Source organism: Eptatretus burgeri, chromosome 13 (assembly GCF_056783735.1).
Source record: "Eptatretus burgeri isolate ZD-2024b chromosome 13, Ebu_testis_v1, whole genome shotgun sequence".
Taxonomy (NCBI): domain Eukaryota; kingdom Metazoa; phylum Chordata; class Myxini; order Myxiniformes; family Myxinidae; genus Eptatretus; species Eptatretus burgeri.
Genome location: NC_140973.1, coordinates 44396114 through 44419959, shown reverse-complemented (window position 1 = coordinate 44419959; position 23846 = coordinate 44396114). Strand labels below are relative to the sequence as shown.

At 44.2% G+C, this 23846-nt stretch overlaps 1 long non-coding RNA gene across 1 annotated transcript in view; it reads right to left on the bottom strand.

The window, feature by feature from the left end:
• LOC147014340 (uncharacterized) overlaps positions 1 to 19635 on the bottom strand; it is a 34060-nt gene extending 14425 nt beyond the window's left edge. The window contains exons 1-2 of the long non-coding RNA XR_015050739.1: positions 19528 to 19635; positions 15609 to 15743 (exon numbers count right to left, since the gene is read on the bottom strand). This is a non-coding gene — a long non-coding RNA (uncharacterized LOC147014340). The remainder of the gene's footprint in view (positions 1 to 15608; positions 15744 to 19527) is intronic.
• Between the last annotated feature and the right edge of the window lie 4211 nt (positions 19636 to 23846).

Genomic DNA, 23846 nt, shown 5'->3' with positions numbered 1-23846 from the left:
TGTAAATAATGAATAGTCATGGTCCGAGTACTGATCCCTGAGGTACCCTGCTACTTACATCCTCCCAGCAAGACATCCTCCCACTCACCGCCACTCTTTGCTTCCTCCCACTCAGCCAATTTGCAATCCAATTAGCTACCTGACCAGGCACTCCACAAGCTATCACTTTGGCTAACAACCTCCAACCTTCTTAAAGTCCAGATATACTATGTCCACTGCCATTCCCTCATCCACCCAATCAGACACTGCTTCATAGAACTCTAAAAGATTTGTTAAACAGGAACTACCTTTGGTAAACTCATGCTGACTAACTTTAATTAGTTTGTATTTGTTTAAATGGTTCCTCATCCAGTCCTTAATGTGTCCAACACCTTCCCCACAAATGAAGTCAAACTAACAGGTCATAGGTCCCCAATTCTTCTCTGGATCCTTTCTTGAATAATGGTGTTACATTTGCTACTCTCCAATCCTCCGGTGCCTGTCTGACTCCAGGGAACTACTGAAAATATATATCAATATCTCGCTTACCTGCTCAGTCACTTCTGTCAATACTCTCGGGTGCATATCATCTGGATCCGGAGCCTTATCCACTCTTACATTTCTGAGCTGTTCCTTTACTTCCTCCGCTCCAACCTGGATCTTCTGTAAAAGCCCTTCCTCACCTCCTTGATAGATACTCTCAGCTATTGGCAATTCTCCTGACTGTTCACCAGAGGAAATTGAAACTTCACCACATATTACATGACCATTTGATGTCGCGCATATGGAGCGTACATCGAAAAATTTAAAACTGTAATATTGCACACATTTACCTCAATAGTGTGGTAGATGCCATTACAGATTTGCTGCCAGTTAGCTCGCATCCAGGGCCACCGAGAGCCAGAATGGGCCCTGGGGAAATACTAAGTGTCGAGCCCCCTTCAACGAAACAAAAAATTGAAGGAATAATTATGGGCCCCTGATAGGTCCGGCCCCTGGGGTAGTTACCCTGCCCCCCCTCCCTCAGTGCCCCTGCTGGCACCAAGTCCATCTCAAGACTGCGTGGAGTTTCCATGAACACCATCTCATTTCAATATGGAATTGTGAAAAGGTTATAGGTATAGCTAGGCCTACTGTTTTCCGTTTCACCGTTTTACATCTACCACCCTTCCTATAAAGCTTTTGTGTTGCACTGGCAAATCTAGACGAATAAATGTCAGTGTGTATCGGTCCATCAATCCATCCATCCATATTCTTTATAATTCCAATAACCATTAAAACCTCGTGGTCTCAAACTTTGCTTGGATATTAATGGAGCGCCAAGTTGGTGCATGGATGAAAACTGGGTGTTTGGGTTCATTAAAACACCCCTTTTGAACATAATTAACGGCCTAATTTAATTATCCTTTATCAAGTCGGCGTTATCCTTGGTCACCTTGCTGTCCCTCACTGGAGTCATAATTTACCATTGTTTTTTGGCCTGCCTAACAATGCCATGACTTGGAACAGGCCACAACAGTTTCTTCATGATAAAGTTTTTTTTTTCACTTTCCTCACTCATATCATCGAATGCCTGATTATCATAATCTACGAATCGCAGTGTACATTGCAATGCTTCTAAACGTCCAGAGACACCAGTGTCCGTGACTTTATTTCATTTCCGCACATGCCATAACCTCTAGAATCTCGATCTCAGCTGAATTTCAAAATGTAAACCCCTTAATTTACCTCAACAACAGTCCGACTGCTAAAAAAAAACAAGTGTTCATTTGTCCAACTTTGAGAGTGCTTGACATTTTGGGTGCCTGGTGTTTACCGTATATGATTGATTGGCGATCACTAATCGCTTGCCAAGCCAGCCATTCTTAATAAACTGTTTCATTGGGGTGCTTGCTTGAGTGCTGAAGCCACTTGGCGAGCTTAGTTGTTCGTTTCCAAGCCATGGCTTGCCTGTGTTTCCAAGCCTGCATTTGGCCCCATGTTGTGCGGTGCCTCAGGTGGTGACTTACCCACTGAAAATGTGCAATCTTTTTTTACACAACGTTTCCCCTTTTTATGTGATCTTCTTTCATTATATGACCCGTCACTTCGACAAAGATACATGTGAATAAATTAAACATTTAATTTTTTTAAGTTTCTTTAACCGTTTCAGTGGAGTGCTTGCTTGAGTGCTTAGGCCACTTTCCGAGTGCCCTACAGTCGATAGCGGTATTCTGCACACAGTTTGTGTCCTGAATGGGAGGTACAGATGGCAGTTGTACAAGGTAGCGGTACGTAGACAGCACACATGGACGTACAAATGGGTAGATTTGGGTTTGTAAAGGGACCCTCCACTGGTGTGTGTGTGTGTGTGTGTGTGTGTGTGTGTGTGTGTGTGTGTGTGTGTGTGTGTGTGTGTGTGTGTGTGTGTGTGTGTGTGTGTGTGCATGTTGGGTTACATGTGTGCAGTGCGCAGGATTCGTGGACTGAACTTGCACCTAGGGCCCATTCTGCATGGCCCCATGGTGTGACGCCGTGGTGGAGGTGATTTGTCCATTCCGTTAAACATGCATGCAGGGAGCGGACATGCTGTGGCGCCGAAGCCACGCAAGACATGTCACGCAGTGCGGGTGTGGGTAAAGTTGAGCATTCGTGTGTGTGTGTGTGTGTGTGTGTGTGTGTGTGTGTGTGTGTGTGTGTGTGTGCGTGCGTGTGCAAGTGAAAGAATGAGTATATCGCCGGTATGCATGAAATGTGAGGAGGTTGTAGGAACACATATAGGGGGCTGTAAAGGACTGACGGCCTAGTTTTTAATTTAAAAGGGTTTCCCTGCAGTGTAGCATGTACAAATCTGATTCGGAGTGAGCCGACCGGAGGGGTGCAAAGGTCTCTGAATATGCAAGCGAGCATGCATGCAGGCAGGCCTTTTCCAGGTAGACAGAATGGGTTTCAAATGCTTACACCCAGTTTTATATAGAACCTGGCAGTTAAAAAGAAAATGTTGCTGTTTGGGCGTGTTTTATCGCCCTTCCCCTCCCCTTCACCTCCCGCAGCCTTCCCTTTCCTTCATGCTGCCTTCCTTTCCATTCATGCTGCCTTCCCTTCCATTCACGCTGCCTTCCCTTCGCCTCGCGCTGCCTTCCCTTCCCATCATGCTGCCTTCCCTTCCCTTCATACTGCCTTCCCTTCCCCTTCACACTGCATTCCCTTCCCTTCATGCTGCCTTCCCTTCCCTTCCCATCATGCTGCCTTCCCTTCCTCTTGCACTGCCTTCCCTGCATGCTGCCTTCCCTTTCCCTCATGCTGCCTTCCCTTCCCTTCACGCTGCCTTCCCTTCCCTTCCCATCATGCTGCCTTCCCTTCCCCTTGTGCTGCCTTCCCTTCATGCTGCTTTCCCTTCCCCTCGTGCTGTCTTCCCTTCCATTAATGCTGCCTTCCCTTCCCTTCATGCTGCCTTCCCTTCCCTTGTGTGGCCTTCCCTTCCCCTAGTGCGGCCTTCCCTTCCCCTCGTGCTGCCTTATCTTTCCTTCACACTGACTTCCGTTCCCTTCACATCACTCTGCCTTCCCTCCCCCTCTCCTCATGCTTACCTCCTCCCAAACCCCCTCCCTTTGCACCCACCATGGACATCTCTGGGCAGTCTCCACGTGCTGTATTAACGTGCTGTTAAGCCTGGTGTTGGCTTAGTGGTTAGGGTGGCGGCTTGGGATCCTAGGGTCCTGAGTTCAAGCCCCGTTGGGCCGCTGAATTAATTCACCAGGAGGTTGACTCAGCCCATCATCCTTCCAAGGTCGGCAAAATGAGTACCAGTGTACAGGTAAGGGGGACACTGCATCAGCGGCATAGTCGCATCCCAACCAATGATGCAACCAGCAGCCACAGGTTGCACTCGATAGAGAGAAACGTGCTGTTTTAATGTATCCCATTTCGGTTGATCCTGTACTTCCCCCTCCCCCTCCCCTTCTCCACGTGTCCCACGACCAAACATAAGTTGAGAACCCTTCCCCCCTTATCCCCTCAAGTCCCCCTACCAAACACAAGTCCACAACCCCATCCCCTCACGTTTACCTCCTTTCAATCCCCCTCCCCTCCTCCACTTTCCCCTCCTCTCTCTCCCCCTTCCTCCTCGCTCTCACCCCCTACCCCACCACCCCTCGGAGTGTATCGAAACGTTTGGTGAGGCGTTGCTCTCCCCACATCACCCCCACCCCCATTCCTCACATTTACCCCTTTCTCGCTCCCCCTTCCTTACTCCCTTCTTCCTCCCCCACCACTCCTCACTCCCCCACTCTTCCTCGCTCCCCCTCCATCCTCTCTCCCTCCTCTCCATTCTCTCTCTCCCCCTCCCATCCCTCCTCTCTGTCCTTCCTTCTTTCTCCGCCACACCCCAACCCCTTAACACCCCCATCAGTGAAGAGAATGGTTGTATTTGCTTGTGTATAAATAACCATCTTTATTTATGTTTCCACTTGCTCTTCTTCTTTTCCTTTGAAAGGAATGAATAATCGTGAGTGAAAAAATATAATCCGCCAGTTTTTTTTAATTTTAATGAGAGAATCATTTGGGAATTGCTAATATCTGTCTTCATTACCTTAAACATCTCGATGAGATATTCAACTACTCTTCATGATGACTTTGCTATTCCCAGCATGAGGGCTTGTTAGGTCTGTTGTTTGTTTTCTTCTTCCAAAAAACATGACTTGATCTTTGAAGTGCCTATAGAACAATTCCATACTGGTTGTGTTGGTGTCACACTGAAACAGCCACACCAAGGTGAGATGTCCAAATTCGTTGTCGGCCTCCAAACAAATTGTGTGTGTCCAACATTGCCAGTTGATTAATGTCTGCAGACCCACGAATTTAACCCCAAATTGTCAAAAGCAAGTGAGCCCCAGAATAGAATCCTATTGACTAATAAGGAAAAGGATCCCAAGCATACCACCCTGCTGACATCAACTCAAGACTGTGTCCTCCTCAAAACCAAAACAATTTAATTACCTCGTGTTCAGCTTGCTCTGTGTTCAGCATTTCAACTCTGATCATCTATTGCAAGATATTTTCATTTCTTCCTCTTATTCGTGGTCACAAAGCATGCCGAGTGCCGAGGAAATGAATGGGAGCAGAATGTCTGAATGCCTCCAGAGACTCATTGGGATGGTCTAAACGACAGCAGCTTTTGGTTTACTGATGACATTGCCTCAGGGTGCAACTGCACAGAACTATCACCGACACACTGCAGCACGATGCCCTGCAGCTGCATGGACTGGAACTATTTGGCGGGGGAGGGGGAGAATGGGTGGTTGAAGTCAAGGTGGTTACAGTGCAAAGCAAAGCAGACTGCCCTGCATGTACACATCTACATCTATATATATATCTATATCTATATCTATATCTATATCTATATCTATATCTATATCTATATCTATATCTATATCTATATCTATATCTATATCTATATCTATATCTATATCTATATCTATATCTATATCTATATCTATATCTATATCTATATCTATATCTATATCTATATCTCTCTCTCTCTCTCTCTCTCTCTCTCTCTCTCTCTCTCTCTCTCTCTCTCTCTCTCTCTCTCTCTCTCTCTCTCTCTCTCTCTCTCTCTCTCTCTCTCTCTCTCTCTCTCTCTCTCTCTCTCTCTCTCTCTCTCCCCTCTCTCTCTCTCCTTTTTGAAACATGGATGATGGATGGTGCCCAGTTATTTATCTGGATGGGCATTGAATCAGGCACTCAATAAACTGCAGGAGCTAATATTAACTCACTAAACCGTTATTATGAGAATATGGAGAATACTCTAATTAAATATGCTACTTTTTAATTTTTTCAACTGTCGTTTTTGTCAAGTTTAGTTTGAATACAAAACAGATGTGGACAGGCTTTGCATTTTGGATGCTTTCTTGTTTTAAAGTGTAACACAGTTGTGATGTCAGTGATTCTGTGCTCTGTTGAATGACGTTTCAAATGCAATGACCTGCCAACATTCGAGTACTACTTGAACAAAGCATATCTACAGGTATTTGCTCTTCTCTTCAGATCTTCTTCCTCACTCTTCAGATATAAAGCAAAACTGACTGTCTCATCTGTCCACAATCACCTGCAGTCTGCAGACATTAAACATGCCATTGTCGTGCTTTAAAAAATGGCAGATCATTGCATGTAGGCCTACTTCAGATTACATTGTTCTTGAAAAGGCAGATCAGTGTCTGCTTGTGGAATTGCTGTTGGAAGATAATTTGGTGAGACAAACGTGAATAAGCCAGACGGGCTAAAATAAGAGAACTTTAAGGTTTGATGCAAAAGAAAACAAGATGAGCTAGACAGGAAAGTTGGTTTGAATGTGATGGTAGTGGGAGGGGGGCAGGGAGGGTTTAGGTGGTGGTGGTGCTGGTTTGAGATGGTGTACAGGGGACTTGAGAAGAGAAAAATAATTTAAAAAATGTTTCACAGGTGTCCATTAGGCATTCCATAATTACATATAATTTTCATCATCGGTAATGAACGGGTTCGCAAAATTATGGGTTTTCATGCAAATTTTCAAGAGAAGAAAAGATGAAGCTCACCTGGAACTGCTTTCTACCCGAGTTCCAATTGCTTTTGCCCTCTTTCTACCTCTGCTGCTCCCCGCTGTTTGTTGCTGGCCCAATGACTCCCCGCCGGAGAGAAGGGTTATCTTTCCATTTCCTTTCCCCATTCCCTACTGTTCTCCATCCTTTCCTCTAGTCTCTCCGACCCCCTTTCAAATTTCCACAAGCTTATATTTGCATATGATGTAGGCGTATGCTGGGATGTGGCTGTGTGGACAGACATGTCTCTCACTGATGATTTGGGGTTAAGGCCATTGACATATTACGTGCCAAAACTAGTAATGTATAATACAGAATTATTAACTTTCCTCTCCCTCTCCTCTATTCTCCTATACACCCATATTGAACGACCTATTTAGTTAAATGTTCTCACCTTATTTCCCTTTTATCCTCCCCTCCTTCTAAACTCACATGTACCCTCCTGTTTTTCTCCCCCACTTATATGCTCCCACCATTTGAATGCTCCCCCACCCCCTCCCTTTCATATCTCAGGTCGTGGCGAAACATTTGAAGTAAAGTTGCATCTGGTGGTGGTGGTGGGTTCAACAGAACCATAGAGTGTTTATTTATAAATGACTGATGGAGAAGTCCAACCTGACAAACTGAAGGCAACAAAACAAAATTTAACTATTATGGTTAAAAATACATACAGTGACCTGCAAAAGTATTCACCCCTAGCAATAATGCCACATTAATATGAATTATGAATTGTGTAGAAACTTTTTCAAATGAACTTTTTATTCATAACTGAAGGGATCAAACTAAACACTGTTATAGTTGACGGAGGTTACATGTCGGGAATACCATCAAACAACATGTACAAATCAAAATTGACGTTGCAAAAGTATTCAGACCATTAGGTCAGTATTTAGTGAAAGCATCTTTTGCAGCAATGACTGCTGTGAGTCTTTTTGGGAAGATCTCTACCAGCTTCGCACAGTGAGATGGTGAAACCTTTGCCCATTCTTCATGTGAAAATAGCTCAAGTTCTGCAAAGTGTGATGGGGATCGTCGATAAATTGTGATCTTCAAATCTCACCATAAATGTTCAATTAGGATTGGGCCATTCAAGAACATTTATTTTCTTCTTATTCAGCCACTCCAGTGTGGCTTTAGCTTTGTAATTCAGATCATTTTCCTGCTGAAATATGAATCTCCTACCCAGTTTCAGATTCATGGCTGACTTCAGCAGGTTTTCATCAAGGATTCTCCTGTACTTTGCACCTTCCATTGTCCCTTCTATCCAGGTAAGCATGCCAGTCCCTGATGATGAAAAGCAGCTCGATAACATGATTCTGCCACTACCATGCTTGACAGTAGGTATGATGTTGACTGGGTGGTGTGCAGCATCAGGCTTGTAGCAGATGTACCACTTTGAATTTAGACCAAAAAGTTCAATTTTTGTCCCCACAAAACCTTTCTCCACAAGCCTGCAGTATCATTAAGATGCTTTTTCACAAACTCCATGCGAGCTTTCTTGTCACCTGTCCATCGAGGCCAGCTTTGTGAAGAGAACGACATATTGTTGATCGATGAACAATGACCCCCATCTCAGACATAGAGCCTTGTAGATCTTTCACAGTCATTATTGCATTTACAGTGATATCCCAAACCAGTTTCCTGCTTGCCCAGCTGCTGTGTTTAGATGGGCGACCTAATCTGGGTAGAGTCTGAATAGTATGATAGGTCTGCTACTTCTTAATGATGAAACATATTCAAAGGGATAATGATTGACTTTGAAATGAAATCTTCTTATAATCCTCTCCTAAACGGTGCTTCTCCACCACTTTGGCTGACTTCTTTGGAAAGCTCCTTGATCTTCATGTTTGCCTTGTTGGTTCACCAAGTGAGTTGCACCTTTAAACTCATTAGATAAGTGGGGGAGCTTAATTTTTAAGGTAAGCCAATGAATGCATACAGGTGAAACCTATTACACTTATTGTGTAACCTTTTAAACAAATAATTTGCTCCTGAAGTGATTTCGGGTTAAGTAGGCAAAGGGGTTGAATAATTATGCAACGGAAAATCAACTGATTTTCTCTGTTAATCAAATTTATTCACATTCTACCTGCATTTTTTAGCTTTATCACTTTGGAGTAGTTTGTGAAGACTCTATATATTGTTTGATTTGAGAGCATCATGAAATAATCTCAGGTGGCATCAAAATATGAAAACTTTGGAGGAGGGTGAATACTTTTGCAGGCTGCTATAGAACAGTACAAAATCTTATTCAATAATCAAATCAGGTTGTTTCATCATCACCTCTGAATTTTTTATTTTAAACTTTCTCTCCATTGTTTCTGGGTCTCACTTTCAGCCGTGATCTTTGTTGGGCAAACCACATTTCAAAGTTGGTGTCCAAAGCCTGTTGCCGACTGGCTATCTTCCAACATACAAAGTCCTTCCTTGGCACACATGAACTCCAATCCACCCGCAAGGCCTTCATCCACAACTTTATGAAGTACTGCTCTTCCCTCAGGGCTGGCACCCCTGCCTCACACCTTGCTGCCATGGAAACCAAGGCCTTTAAGATCATTAGAATCTCCCACATTGAATCTGAGTCTATGGGCCTATCACTTTGCCATTGTCAGTCATCTCTCTGTCTTCAACTTCCTCCTTTTTGGTCTTGTGCCCTTTGCTCTTTGCATACTCAGTCCCCCTCAGGTTTCTGCAGGGTGCACATGGTCCACCATCAAACCACTGCTGGGGAAACTCCCTAAAAACAGAATCAATCCAGGATCACTGCTCACCTCCACTTATTTGTTCCTCTTTTTTGTTCCCCACCTGTGGAATCAACTTTCAAATTCTCTTCAATCTCATACTTCCCTGCAGGTTTTCAAGACAGCTGTTCACCACCATATAAAACCCCCCTCCCCCCATCAAAAACCATGATATTTTCTACCCTCGTTAAATCTCCTTCCAAATTTCCAGTTTTTCCTTCCCAAGAGTCTGCTTCTGTATCAATATTGTCCACACCATGCATCCTCCCCGAGCCCTCTTACCTCCTCCCTTCCCTTATTTGTCCAGTTCTTGCTCTATTTGTCCTTCAACTCTACAGTTGGTGTTTGCCCCTCTCTATACTGTTCCTTTTGTTCTGTTGTATCCTGATCCGTTCAGTTCACTGGCTTTTCCATGAGCCTTGATTCTGTGTACAAAAAAAAGAAGCAAAAAAAAGAAGACCATCTGGAGCAAAGGTTCAAGAAACGAAACATGTAACCAGGGGGTGGGGAGGGGTGTGGGTTTGGAAGGCTTCTTGCCCCCACCTTACTCTACTGCAGAAGCAATCAGTTGAAAGAATGCTAACAAAGAGCAGGGTAGATAGACAGACATGAGAGGACAAAGCAAGTTTTGGGACAAACCCTATGCAATTCAACTCAAGTTTTAAAAGAAAAAAACAAAAAGACAATAAAACAGTGAATGTTGAGGTGGAAGTGAGAAGTTCTTATTTTCACAACTGCTCCAGAGTGCGAGGAGACACTGATTAAAGCAAAGCAAGCAGCATGAGCATGTGGAGGAGGAATATAGTGAAAAAACGAACATGACAAGTCCAACAGCGTCCCAGGAGAGGTCGGTGGGAGGGAGGCAGGAATAAAGCGGACGTGACGGACGAGTTATCCAACAAGGCTTTTAATTTGCCAGCTCGAAATGTTTTTAAGCAGCGTGCCATCGCCGAGAATATTTTGTCGCCATTTTTCTGGAAGGCTATACGAGGCTCATTCCCCGCTATATTCATTGGCAAAGAATTAGATGTTTTCAAAAGGGTATTTTGCAACACAAAAGGCTCGGAAGATCATGGATCTATGAACTGCAAGAATCGTTCAGACCAGCCACTGAGCTGCTGCAGCATGTCTTCTTGGAAGAAAAGGTCATATATGGGACTCGTGCTTCAACACCAGGGCCTTTTATTTCCTTTTTTTCAATGAGATTCGCACCGTTCCACGTATTTGCATGAGAATGCGAGTTCCACCTCCAAGAATGATTTGAGACCTCCAGTGGGCCAGGTATTTGTGTGCCTTCTCACCTGCAAGAATGGTGCGAGACCTCGAGCAGGGCAGGTATTTGTGTGCCTTCATGGAAGAAAAGGTCATAATGACATTATAGTGCCTCAACCTCTTTCAGCTTCTTCCCACATGCATGTGAGTTGCACCTGCCAGAAATGTTCGAGACCAACAGCATGTCAGAGTGGCATGTCTTCTTGGAAGCAAAGGTCAATGGAACCAGTCTCTGAACCTCTCTCAGCCTCTTCTCCCATCTTTATACACTACCCTCGCATGTCCCATGGTGCGAGTCTCATTATAAACAGCCTCGCACAACGCTCGGTGTCAGGATGTGTGGCCCGCATTGCTGGCCTCAGGCCAAGGTCCGTTGCCTCATTTGGAAGGTTTGAAACGATGACCCCCCAGATGCTGCCATACTCGTGGAGATTTGTCCCACGGGAGAAACGGCGATTCATTTTTGATCAAGCATGAGAAGAAGGGTCCCATTATTGGACGTTACTTTTGGACGTCTGCATCGTGTTACGTGCAACTCATCACAGCATCGTGGGTTTGTCCTGAGTATAGCAGTATTTCTCTGCATTTTTATGTCAATTCACGGTTTGACATACGATTCGACACCTGGCATAACGGTTTGACACCTATCAGAGTTCTTTCCAAATACTTATCAAACTAGAGGGGGAGCACTCGGTAGAGTGCAAAACCTCCGCCGCCAATACTGCTGGGTCACTTAAGTGAACCTGATACCTATTCATTGTAGGTCAAAACCGATCAGACTCTACTGAACCACGATTAAATAAACTAAACTAGATCGACGCGCATGTAGAAATGCCCAAAAAAGAAAATCGAAATTTTTTTGAAAAAAAAGTTGCAAAATTGTTTTTTTTTCTCTAACAATTTTTTTTGGAGGTTGGAAATCACTTAAAACATGTAGAAATGCAAAAAAAATTCAAATATTTTTCAAATAAAATCGAAATTTTTTTGAAAAAAGTTGCAAAATTTAGTTGTTTTTTTTCTCTAACAAATTTATTTATTTTTGGTTGGAAATCACTTAAAACATGTAGAAATGCAAAAACAAAAATTCAAATATTTTTTCAAAATGGCCACCATAGCGGCCATATTGGACTTTGGACCAAGTCCAAAATCTAATGGCATGATCCTTGGACCATACCTAACCACCCCCCCCCACCAAGTTTCCTCGAAATCCATCCAGGAGTTTTTCCGTAATACTGTTCACAAACAAACAAACAAACAGACAGGGGTGAAAACAGCAACCTCCGTCCATCTTCGATGGCGGAGGTTAACGAGACTATATCCACTTCTTCCATTCTGTACTATGTCCTTATTGCCGCTCTGTAAATAAATTCCTTGTCTGGAAAATCCATGGCAATGTTAAACTGCTGTCATTATACAGGGCAGAGCATAAAAATATGGCAAGTTTCAACCTTTTCAAACTTGCCATATTTATGGCCCACCTAGTGTAGGCTAAGTGAAGCCAGCTGCGAAGACGGCAAAGTGTTGCCTGAGACTGGGTCTGCTCTCACTTTTTTGCTCAAATTAGCTGAGTGGATCTAGTTTTTTACTTTTGGTTGGAAGCGCCTTCTTTTTAAAAAAAAACAAAAAACCCCCATATATATTGTCGCGGGGGAAGCCAACCCAAGTTTACCCCCCTCACCAAAATTGTGGTGCCGGGCGGTTAACACCAACATCCCCTGGACAGCGGAGTGGTTCGTTATTAAGAGGAGGCGGACACGTTGATCGACGGAGATTTTAACACGTGCTCGAAGGGTATGGCGGAGGGCAATGGTGGACGAGCGGAGGAACACGGAGGATGGAACGGATGTACAGGGGGTTTATCCTAGAACCCCACTACAAATTGACGAATACAATTTCTTAAAGGGAATACATTTAATGAACATACACAAATATTTACAAAGACAATAATTCAACAGGTAATAATAATAATGGTATGAAATAAATAACTCCAACAGTCAAGGCCTCGCACACTGATGCAAATACAGACAAAGGGTGACACAAAATAAAAAGAACCCCCCCTCCCTTTAAGTATACTGCAACTCAGCTTGGCCCAGAGCTGATCCTTGTCAAACTTGGAATGGGGAGCACTTCCACCGGCATGTGCACACACGCGGAAATGGCGCCGTCACTTCTCTCATGGCAGGGAAGACCTACGCCAGGTAATCCGCAAGCAGCTTTCCACATGAAGGCTCAAAATGTGCCAGCCTTCCTCTTTCCAAAGGTATCACCGGCCTCGTGCGTTCCTCACACCGACCTCGTGTGTGTGCTCTGCTGATCTCCCGTTCTACCCAGATGGAAACCTTCCACAATCCACACGTGTGACCACCTGCCTGCCCTCAACCTCGATCACACAGATCTCTCTTTCTATCCGGTCGGAAGCCTCTCACCAACCACACGTGCGACCGATCTCCCGTCCTCTGCAGTCATTGGAAGCCCCTCACCAACTACACGTGCGACCGATCTCTCGTCCTATGCAGTAGTCCGAAGCCCCTTGCAATGCGCCAGCCTCTCCTCTGTGCTCTCTCCCCTGTGCACTCTATATCCTCCGCCTCTGGGGCGTGGCCTGCTCACCCCCACACCCGGGAAGGCGGAGTTTTCTGCCTGTTTGTTGTGGTTTCAGGGACACATTTCCCAGCTTTACTGCCTGGCTTGAAATATAATAAGCATAAGGAAAATCACAGAGGGCAATCACGTAGTGGGGAACTTATTCTTACTTCCTAAGCTAATCAACACCGCACCACCCCTCGTGTCGTGACATGTAACACTTAAGCTGACAGATTCCCTAACTTATATTAGTTACATCGAGATGCTTCTACTCGTCCGCGGACCAAGCAACCCTGCACAATGCTAAATTCCCTGTTAAATTCTTCCATCCACCCCCACAACTGTAACAATATATATATATATACATATACATATATCTTCTTCTTCTTCTTTCGGCTGCTCCCTTTAGGGGTCGCCACAGCGGATCATCCGTATGATCCGCATCGTGATTTGGCACATGTTTTATGCCGGATGCCCTTCCTGACGCAACTCTGGTCGCCTCTTACGACACAGGGATATGGTACACCTATTTTAACCGGGGGTATACACCGGCCCAGTACACTGGTACTCATTTCGCCGACCTCGGAAGGATGACAGGCTGAGTCAACATATATATATATATATATATATATATATATATATATATATATATATATATATATATATATATATATATGCACACACACACACACAAACACACACAAACACACACAAACACACACACATGAAACACTACACAGCATATCATGATTCCTGCGATGGCTTATCATGAAAAAAATTAGAGAATGACCATTGACGGCAGGCCTGAGTCTTTTTGTTCAATGTTTACGTAAAGTTTTGTGATGTCTGTCACTGATACCATCATAGACTGATGAACTACTCATGATGGCACAGGCAACGGTACAGGTTTCAATGATGTTCCTACTATATATACAGTAACTCAGTGTTTTGAATCTACTTCATTCCACGAAGGTCGTCATTATTGTTTGGCATTTGTATGATGCTTTGGGAATGTGTACGTATATTTGCAACCTGAAAATCACTCCCATGAGGTAGACAAAGGGTCAAATGACAATTAATTATCATGTCATTCTCGAAGTAAGATCATTAAATAGAGGTCAAAGAAACAAATGCTGTGGGAATTGAATCTATCTCTTTTTTTTTCACCCCAACTGATGCTGCAGCAACATTAGAACTCGGACCACTCGGTGACATGCTCAAAATCTCGAACTTCTATCGGTGATTATAATCATGATGACCGGCTTAACACCTGCTGCACTCAACAATGATGCACTCAACGACGCAGCATGGCTGCCTACATTTCATTAGAACGGCAGTTTATTGCCGGATTCTATTTCACATTAGGGGTCAAACCTTGTGTCAGAAGTAAGACTAGAGTAAGGTGCTTATAGGTGAATGGTAAAGACCTGTTTGTGACCAGATTAATGGTAAAACTAGACATTCTGTCGACTGCAAGGCACATCATTGTCTGCTTGCTCTGGAGTAAAATCCGTGCCCATGATTCTAAAGCCAAGATAAAGGTATGTGGTGCTTTGCTGTGCCCTTCATGTGGGAGTGCAACCAATTACACAGACTGGAGAGTGAGAACCGAATTGGGGTCGTACCTGTTGCACCTTTGGGTGGAGCTGTTCCACATAGTCCCAACACTCTGTAGGTCACGCATGCAGGGCTCGTACCCACTCACCCCGATACAACTTGTATATCAGGGGCTTGACGCAATTATCTTGTATCAGCCACATAGCTCCTCATCAAACGGACTTGGGATTGATTTCCATTTCGATCCCATCTCTCACGATATTTCAATACCTCTGGGGCCCAGTCATCCATTGCTTGTTTTTCCATGCGATACAACAGTGTCGTTTTTCAGACAAAAGATACCAAGAGCTGTCTGTTTCGATTTCATGGGCAACTCATACATCTGTTTTTCAGTTTTTCAGAATGGAATCATGATGTGCTGAAGGCTGAAGGAGTGGGAATGGAAGGTTGGGTAATTAATGATGTGGTGGGGACTGGTTAGTGGTAAGTTTCTCCTGGACATAAAAGGCTCGAAACTTCATCTCGGACTGCACAAGGTTGCTTGAAAATACGATATAGAAGCTTTGTTTGGTGTTCCCATCTGAGCACTTAGCTCACGGTGCTGCAATCCCAGGATCAAGTCCCATATACCATATTTTGTCCATTGTGTACCATAGTATCCTTGCATATAATTAATGTAAAAGTGCATCCACATCTCCCACTGTCTTTGTGCCACATGTAATCCGTGTTCAAGCATCAACAAGAGTCTAAAAAGTAGTTACCTTTCATATCCAAAGATGGCAAGTCTGGTGTGAAGGAACCTCCAAGAAGACCAGACCACTTGCTAACCACAGTTCAGCCAGGAATTTGCAATTTGTTTACAGGCAAAAGATACCAGGAATTTGTTAACAAAAATTTGTAATTTGTATAGATCACTTACCCTTCGTTAAGGACACCATGGAATCTTCTCCGTTGACAAGATTTTAGTCTTTTTTTGGTTTCATTAAACAAAGACCAGCTTTTTCACTTTCCTTCTTCATTGTCTGTAGCAGTTTCATCAAGTCTTCTTTACTTTCTGCCAACAGAGTATTATCATCAGCATACCTAAGGTTATTGATACATCTTCCACCATTCCTGACTCTTGCCTCCATGTCATCTAAGTTAGATTTTTCATCGATTATTATAATCACAAATTAATCGATCATTTCCATCCCATAATAATAGCATAATAACAATATTTACTTGCAGGGACCTTTAGAAATCTATGCAATGTAAAATGTGACTTCAAGTCCACAACTCCCCCCTTCCAATTGCAAGTCCTCAACCTCCCTCTCCCAACCCTAAGGCTTCAATCCCCTCCCCAAACCACTCCCACCACAAATTCTCAACCCCACCCCCTTCCTCAACCTCCCACTCCCAACTCTGTCCTATTTTGCTCTCTCCCCCTCCTCCCAACCCCAACTCTCTGTCCTCCTCCCCCCCCATCTTCTCTCACTCATAAAAGCAAAAGAGGCATTCCAACATCGATAATTACATATTTCCTCATTACCTCTTCGAAAGAGCAGAATATTTAACTATTTCCCCTCTCCTATCATGCTATCACCGACTTCACAGAAACCGCCATTGAAACAGCAACTGCATGGCTCATGCACGTTAAAGCCCATTGCTCTCACTTGTCTAACTCACCATCCCATGAGATACAGTATGTAGAAACCTAGTGTAATCGAAACTCTCAAGTGACCATGAGCAGCCTAATTGTGCCAATAAAGCACCCAAAACCCATTATATTCTTCCTGATACATATAGACACATTGTTAAAAGTAAATAATGACTGATGTTTTCTTTCATAATCTCTCGAGAATCCCAGAACTCCTCGCACAAAGACCTATGTAAAGATATGGGTTTTATGGTCTATGATCGAGTCGTTTAAGAAAATGTAGTTGTAAATAATAGCAAGGACTCGTGGAACCTCAGCAATAAACGCCCTTGCTCAAGGGCACATAGTTATTTGGGCGGTTTATAAGGCAACAGACCACTGTTTCGATCGCTCCATAAAAAAACTTTTAAAACGCGGGTTTGAAGTAGAAACATGCCCACTGCTGATGTGCATATAAACTACATCATGGTTATACGGCTCGGATAGATTGCAATTGCACTGGCCCATCGGCTGACACCATAGGCCTGAAGACGATGGGCCAAAGGCTGACACCTTTAACTACTGTGGCCTGTTACATCTATCAGCTGCAACCAACCTTTCAACATTTGATGATTATTTTAACTGTCGCTTTTGTCATTTTAAACTGAAGGCAAAACTTGTAAGGAGTGCATGGGGATTGTGAATATGACAGCTTCAAAGAAATCCGCTTCGCATATCACAAAAATGGCGGCCGTATGATTTTTTCAGGCTAGAATTGTGGGTGGAGTCAGGCCATCTATCCGACCAATGGATGGAAAGGAGTGTTACACATGGATGAACGGACAGACGAAGAAGCATTTTATTATCTATATTAATAAATGTGTGTGTGTGTGTGTGTGTGTGTGTGTGTGTGTGTGTGTGTGTGTGTGTGTGTGTGTGTGTGTCGGTGTGTGTCGGTGTGTGTCGGTGTGTGTCGGTGTGTGTCGGTGTGTGTCGGTGTGTGTCAGTGTGTGTCTCCTTCATAACTCCAAAACCATGAAACATATCAGCCTGAAACTGTATGTACCCAAAGAAAACTCCAAGGAAGTGCATGACTAAAAATAGGGAGTTTGGGTTAATTGAAACACCCCTTTTGAACATAATTAATGGCCTTATTTAATTTTTCCTTTATCAGGCGCATCCTCAGTCACTGCTATCAATGGGGTGTGAAGGCATGTCCTAGGTAGCCTCGCTGGGGTCTGAAGCCACCATGTTTTTTGGCCTGCTCAACCATGCCTTGACTTGGAACAGGCCGCAACGATTTCTTAACGATAAAGTTTTTTTTCACTTTCCTCACTCATATTATTGTATGTCTGTTCATCATAGCTATGAAGCGCTGGGTACATTGCAATGTGTATAAACACCCAGAGATGACAGCATTCATGACTTTATTTCATTTCCGCACATGCGATAACCTCGATATTCTCTTAAACTAAGCTGAATTACAAAATTTTAGCTCCAGAATCGAACTTACAGGCATTTCCAACTCCGAGAAAAGTGTTCATTTGTCAAATTTGGAAATTTCAAGCATCTCCAGGAGGTGTATGTTTAATACGACGGTTCGGTAATTGTGTATCGTGTGCCAAGCAAGCAGTTTCTTATCAACCGTTTCGTTGGAGTGCTGAAGCCACTTTGCGAACGCTCTACAATATTCGCACCGTCACTGAATACTGTACATCGATCGACTTGAACAAAATTCAGGGGTCATTCACCTGCATTGGCCATATGTTGTTTTGCGGTGCAACAGGTGGTGGCTGGCTTGCTGAAAATGTGAAATTTAATTTTCCACGTTTCCCCTTTTTGTTCTTCCATTATACGACCTATCAATTTGGCATAGATAAATACAAATATAAATTAAATGTTTCACTTTTAAGAGTTTCTTCAACCATTTTGTGGAGTGGTTGGTGATGCCACTTGGCATGTGTTCTTCAATCTTCAACTTTCAATGGTGATACCATGGTTGTATACCATAAAATATTTGATCACAATGAGAAAAAATATTTTCAGTTTTAAAAACAATTTCCACACCACGGAGGGAAAGCCGAGAGGTACGCATGCTCACGCTGTGTAGCCTGGACTTGAATCCCGACCCAACATCCCGGTGTTTCACAGGCAGTGTGATTCGTCAATGTGTGTGTCGTCTCTCGGATGGACGTTAAACTGGAATCCCATCTCTTGGCATTAGTCGGTTGATGTTAAATATCCAATGGTGATCTTCACACAGAGTAGGCGAGCTATCGCCAGCACCATGAACAAATTCCAAATTCCTGCCCTAACCTAAGTAGTCGAACATCAGACCTGGTCAGCCAGTTCGTGAAAGGCTTGAGCCAAGCTTCCACGAACAACCCCACAAGAACGTGGGAATAATTTTGGCCGTTCAAGAAGTAGGACATTAACACACCGCTATCCGCACAGTATGCACAGCACACACACACACACACACACACACACACACACACACACACACACACACACACACACACACACACACACACACACACACACGACCAACTCCCACTCCCTATCTCACTGCCTGCTCCCGTAGAGAGTGGGTGTTTCTCATGAATTTAAATTGGAGTTTAGAAAAACAATATACAATATCGGACAAAATAAATTTCGAAACGATCGACATTATTTAACTTGAAGGTGAACAACAGGCGAGAAACGAGTGAGATCGGCCTCCGGTTTGGGGGTTTTCACACGAGCTGGTGAAAATCTGAGCTATCATTTCCACCTCACAAAAGCCGAGTTTTCCGAACCGGATTTGCTGTGTTTTTAAGTTGTGTTTTTGTCGAGATGTTCCTGTTGTATCCCGTGCAACATTTAATTGTAATTTGTTCGTTTCGTTCATTTCCTATTGTATTGTCCAAGGCCTGGCGCGGCCTTTCCTCAGATAGAAACTGAAAACTCTGCTCCATGTTCTTCGTTTCCTTCCATTTTTTCTGGGAATCTTGCTTCTACTTCTGCAACATAATCCTATTTCACCTCCTTGCTTCGAAAAAAAATAAAAATCGAAACTGTATTTTTCACTCATAAACGATTCTCATTTCTACTTGAATTTCATTCGATTTCTGGTTCTATGTCAACCTCCTTTCTCCAAACTGAATCCCAATTAAATACAAACACTTCTTCTTTTAAAAGCATTTAAAATCATTTGAAAAATGCATTTCAACCCTTGTATCACCTTCAGAAATGCAACATGTGTTTTCCTTCTCGACCATGATAAATGTCGTCGGTTCTTTCTTCTCTTTCTTCTTCTTCTTCTTCTTCTTCTTCTTCTTCTTCTTCTTCTTCTTCTTCTTCTTCTTCTTCTTCTTCTTCTTCTTTCTTCTTTTCTTCTTTTCTTCTTTTCTTCTTTTCTTCTTTTCTTCTTTTCTTCTTTTCTTCTTTTCTTCTTTTCTTCTTTTCTTCTTTTCTTCTTTTCTTCTTTTCTTCTTTTCTTCTTTTCTTCTTTTCTTCTTTTCTTCTTTTCTTCTTTTCTTCTTTTCTTCTTTTCTTCTTTTCTTCTTTTCTTCTTTTCTTCTTTTCTTCTTCTTCCGGATTATTTTTCAGAGCTGATAATTATCAGAAAGGCATTTCGACAACCAACCCTTCCCCCACATATACAGTGCCGTATTTCTCCATGCCTTCAACAAACGATCTTATCTCCCATCTCATGATCTTTATCTGGGTTTGTCAAAATTTGGGATTTGGAATCAGACTAAGCATCCACCCCCTCAATGCTTCCCCTCACCCCACCCCTAAATTCCATGCACTCCACCCTCTCCAACCTTCCACTGCACCACACACACTCAAACCCTCCCTTACACCGCACACACTCAAACCCTCCCTTGCACCACACACACTCAAACCCTCCCTTGCACCCCACACACTCAAACCCTCCGTTGCACCGCACACACTCAAACACTCCGTTGCACCGCACACACTCAAACCCTCCCTTACACCGCACACACTCAAACCCTCCCTTACACCGCAAACACTCAAACCCTCCATTGCACCCAACACACTCAAACCCTCCGTTGCACCGCACACACTCAAACCCTCCCTTGCAGCCCACACACTCAAACCCTCCCTTGCACCCCACACACTCAAACCCTCCCTTGCACCCCACACACTCAAACCCTCCCTTATACCGCACACATTCAAACCCTCCCTTGCACCACACACACTCAAACCCTCCCTTGCACCCCACACACTCAAACCCTCCCTTAAACCGCACACACTCAAACCCTCCCTTACACCGCACACATTCAAACCCTCCCTTGCACCCCACACACTCAAACCCTCCTCCCTTGCCCCCCACACACTCAAACCCTCCCTTGCACCCCACACACTAAAACCCTCCCTCGCACCCCACACACTCAAATCCTCCCCTCCCTTGCCCCCCACACACTAAAACCCTCCCTCGCACCCCACACACTCAAACCCTCCCTCACACCCCACACACTCAAACCCTCCCTCGCACCCCACACACTCAAACCCTCCCTCGCACCCCACACACTCAAACCCTCCCTCGCACCCCACACACTCAAATCCTCCCTCGCACCACACCCTCTCAAACCCTCCCTTGCACCACACACACTCAAACCCTCCCTTGCACCCCACACACTTAAACCCTCCGTTGCACCGCACACACTCAAACCCTCCGTTGCACCGCACACACTCAAACCCTCCCTTACACCACACACACTCAATCCCTCACTTACACCGCTCACACTCAAACCCTCCATTGCACCCCACACACTCAAACCCTCCGTTGCACCGCACACACTCAAACCCTCCCTCACACCCCACACACTCAAACCCTCCCTCGCAACCCACACACTCAAACCCTCCCTCGCACCCCACACACTCAAACCCTCCCTCGCACCCCACACACTCAAACCCTCCCTCGCACCCCACACACTCAAACCCTCCCTCGCACCCCACACACTCAAATCCTCCCTTGCACCCCACACACTCAAACCCTCCCTTGCACCACACACACTCAAACCCTCCCTTGCACCACACACACTCAAACCCCCCCTTGCACCACACACACTCAAACCCTCCCCTGCACCACACACACTCAAACCCTCCCCCGCACCCCACACCTTCAAACCCTCCCCCGCACCCCACACCTTCAAAACATCCACCGCACCCCTCACACCACTCCGCAAAGCTTCACCTTGCCCCTGGAAATCCTCCCCCCCCCTCCCATTCTGCACTCTCCCGTCGCCTCTTCCCCTATATCTAACTGTTTGGACCTAAGACATCTGATTCCTCCACACTAACCTGACAGAGCTCAAATGAGGCTGCTGCTGATAAACCAGACAAACATAATCTTTCCTCTCACAGGACACCCCAAACTCCAAAGTGCCAGTCCCCAGTTATTGTCTCTGATTTTTTTTTTAGGTCTGAAACCCACCCCAGCGAAGGAGTTGGGCTTCAGGAGTACCTCTGGCTGTGACTTACACTCTGCTCCGACCTCTTGTTTGTCTGTGTGTTGCACCATTCTCCTGACAGTGATGACTGCATATATATATATATATATATATATATATATATATATATATATATATATATATATATATATATATATATATATATATATATATATATATATATATCTCACACACACACATGCATCCTATCTTGTCTTCAATTATCCCACCCTTCTTCCCACCAATGGAATCCTGTGGTGAGGTACTTGGTCTGAAACCACTTGCCTTCTCTTCCTGGTAAGTTCATCCAACTGAAGGTAATCTTAGTGTATTCCAAAAAGCCCACAACAAGCGTGTGTTCACTCTCAGAAGAGCCAGGAAGCAACATCTGTCTAACCTCAAAAATGAACTTTCAAACTTAAGTCTCCCTGTCATAACCTGATGTCACCTTGTTAAATCTTTCTTTGAAGGGGGCTCCCCCTTCATCCCTTCCCTCATTTCAAATGCCACTATGCAGCCACTCCACTTGTAAGAAAGCTGAATGCCTCAATTCTGTGTTTGCTTCCAAATCGTGTGCCCCTAACCCCTCAATCTTGGTACCTACCCTACCCAGTTGCACGCAACTGCTCCTGGACTTTGTCTTTTGCATCCGAGAAGGTGGACAAGTTTCTGTTGACCCTAAACTCTCATAGTTCTGCAACTGGACCAGATGGCTTCAGCTCACTTGCACTAAAAAAAATCTGCTCTGCTGCTCTTGCACATCTTCTTTCTGCTCTTTTCAGCTAGATCATCTTCCATCTACTTGGAAGTCAGCAAACATTAATGCACTCCATCCAAAAATGGATCACCTCAACTGCAGACCTATCAGTTCACTTTCAATCATCAGTAAGGTCATGGGAGTCATCATTGCAATTGACATAAAATCCTTCCTTTTCTCCAATGGCCTGATATCAGTTCATCAATTCAGATTGAGACCAGGTCATTCTACCTTGGACATGCTTCTTCTACTCTCCCAACAATGGATGGAGGCCCTTGATGCCAGCCAGAAGATTAGGGCCATTTCTCTTGAGCTTTCGATATAGTTTGGCATCCCACCTTACTCTCCAAACTCTTTGCCCATGGCATTCAAGGGCAACTTCACACATGGTTTCCTGACTTCCTCTACTATCGTAGCCAACGTGGTGCTGAAAGAGATCTTTTCATCTCCTCCCCCTGCTAAAGCTGGAGTCCCCCAAGGCAGTGATCTGGGCCAAGTCCTGTTCCTAATCTTCATGAGCAATCTCTCTGAATCTCGAGAAAATCCTCTTTGTAGATAATTGCTGATTACTCCACCCTCTCCAATGACATCCTTTACATAGGCAGGCACAGCCTCTTCCCTCTCTACAGACCTAACACTTGGAATATGTCTTTCAATCCTGACATCCATCTATATATATATATATATATATATATATATATATATATATATATAACCATAGCCTGGTGTTGGCGCAGTGGTTAGGGCAGCGGCTTGGGATCCAAGAGGTCCTGAGTTCAAGCCCTGTTGGGCCACTGAATTAATACACCAGGGGGTTGACTCAGCCTGTCATCCTTCCGAGGTCGGCGAAATGAGTACCAGTATACTGGGCCGGTGTATACCCCGGTTAAAATAGGTGTACCATATCCCTGTGTCATAAGAGGCGACCAGGGTTGCGTCAGGAAGGGCATCCGGTGTAAAACATGTGCCAAATCTCTATGCGGATCATACGGATGATCCGCTGTGGCGACCCCTAACGGGAGCAGCCGAAAGAAGAAGTAAGTAAGTATATATATATAACCATATGGAGTAGCAGTTGAAATGTGAATCCTTTACAGGTTCCTCCTGATGACTTAATCTTTGCTTTTTGCTTGTTCAGGTTCCTTCTGATGACTCCATTGCAGGACTGTACCTCTTTGGTCTTACATTTCAATTGAATTAATTTTAATCCCATTCTAAATCAATTGAATAATGAATAATAATGAACAAACGTCATGGGTCAGATGTCTGATGAAAGCAGGGTTGCATCAAAGCAGGACATCTTGGTACTTGGTCATCACTGCC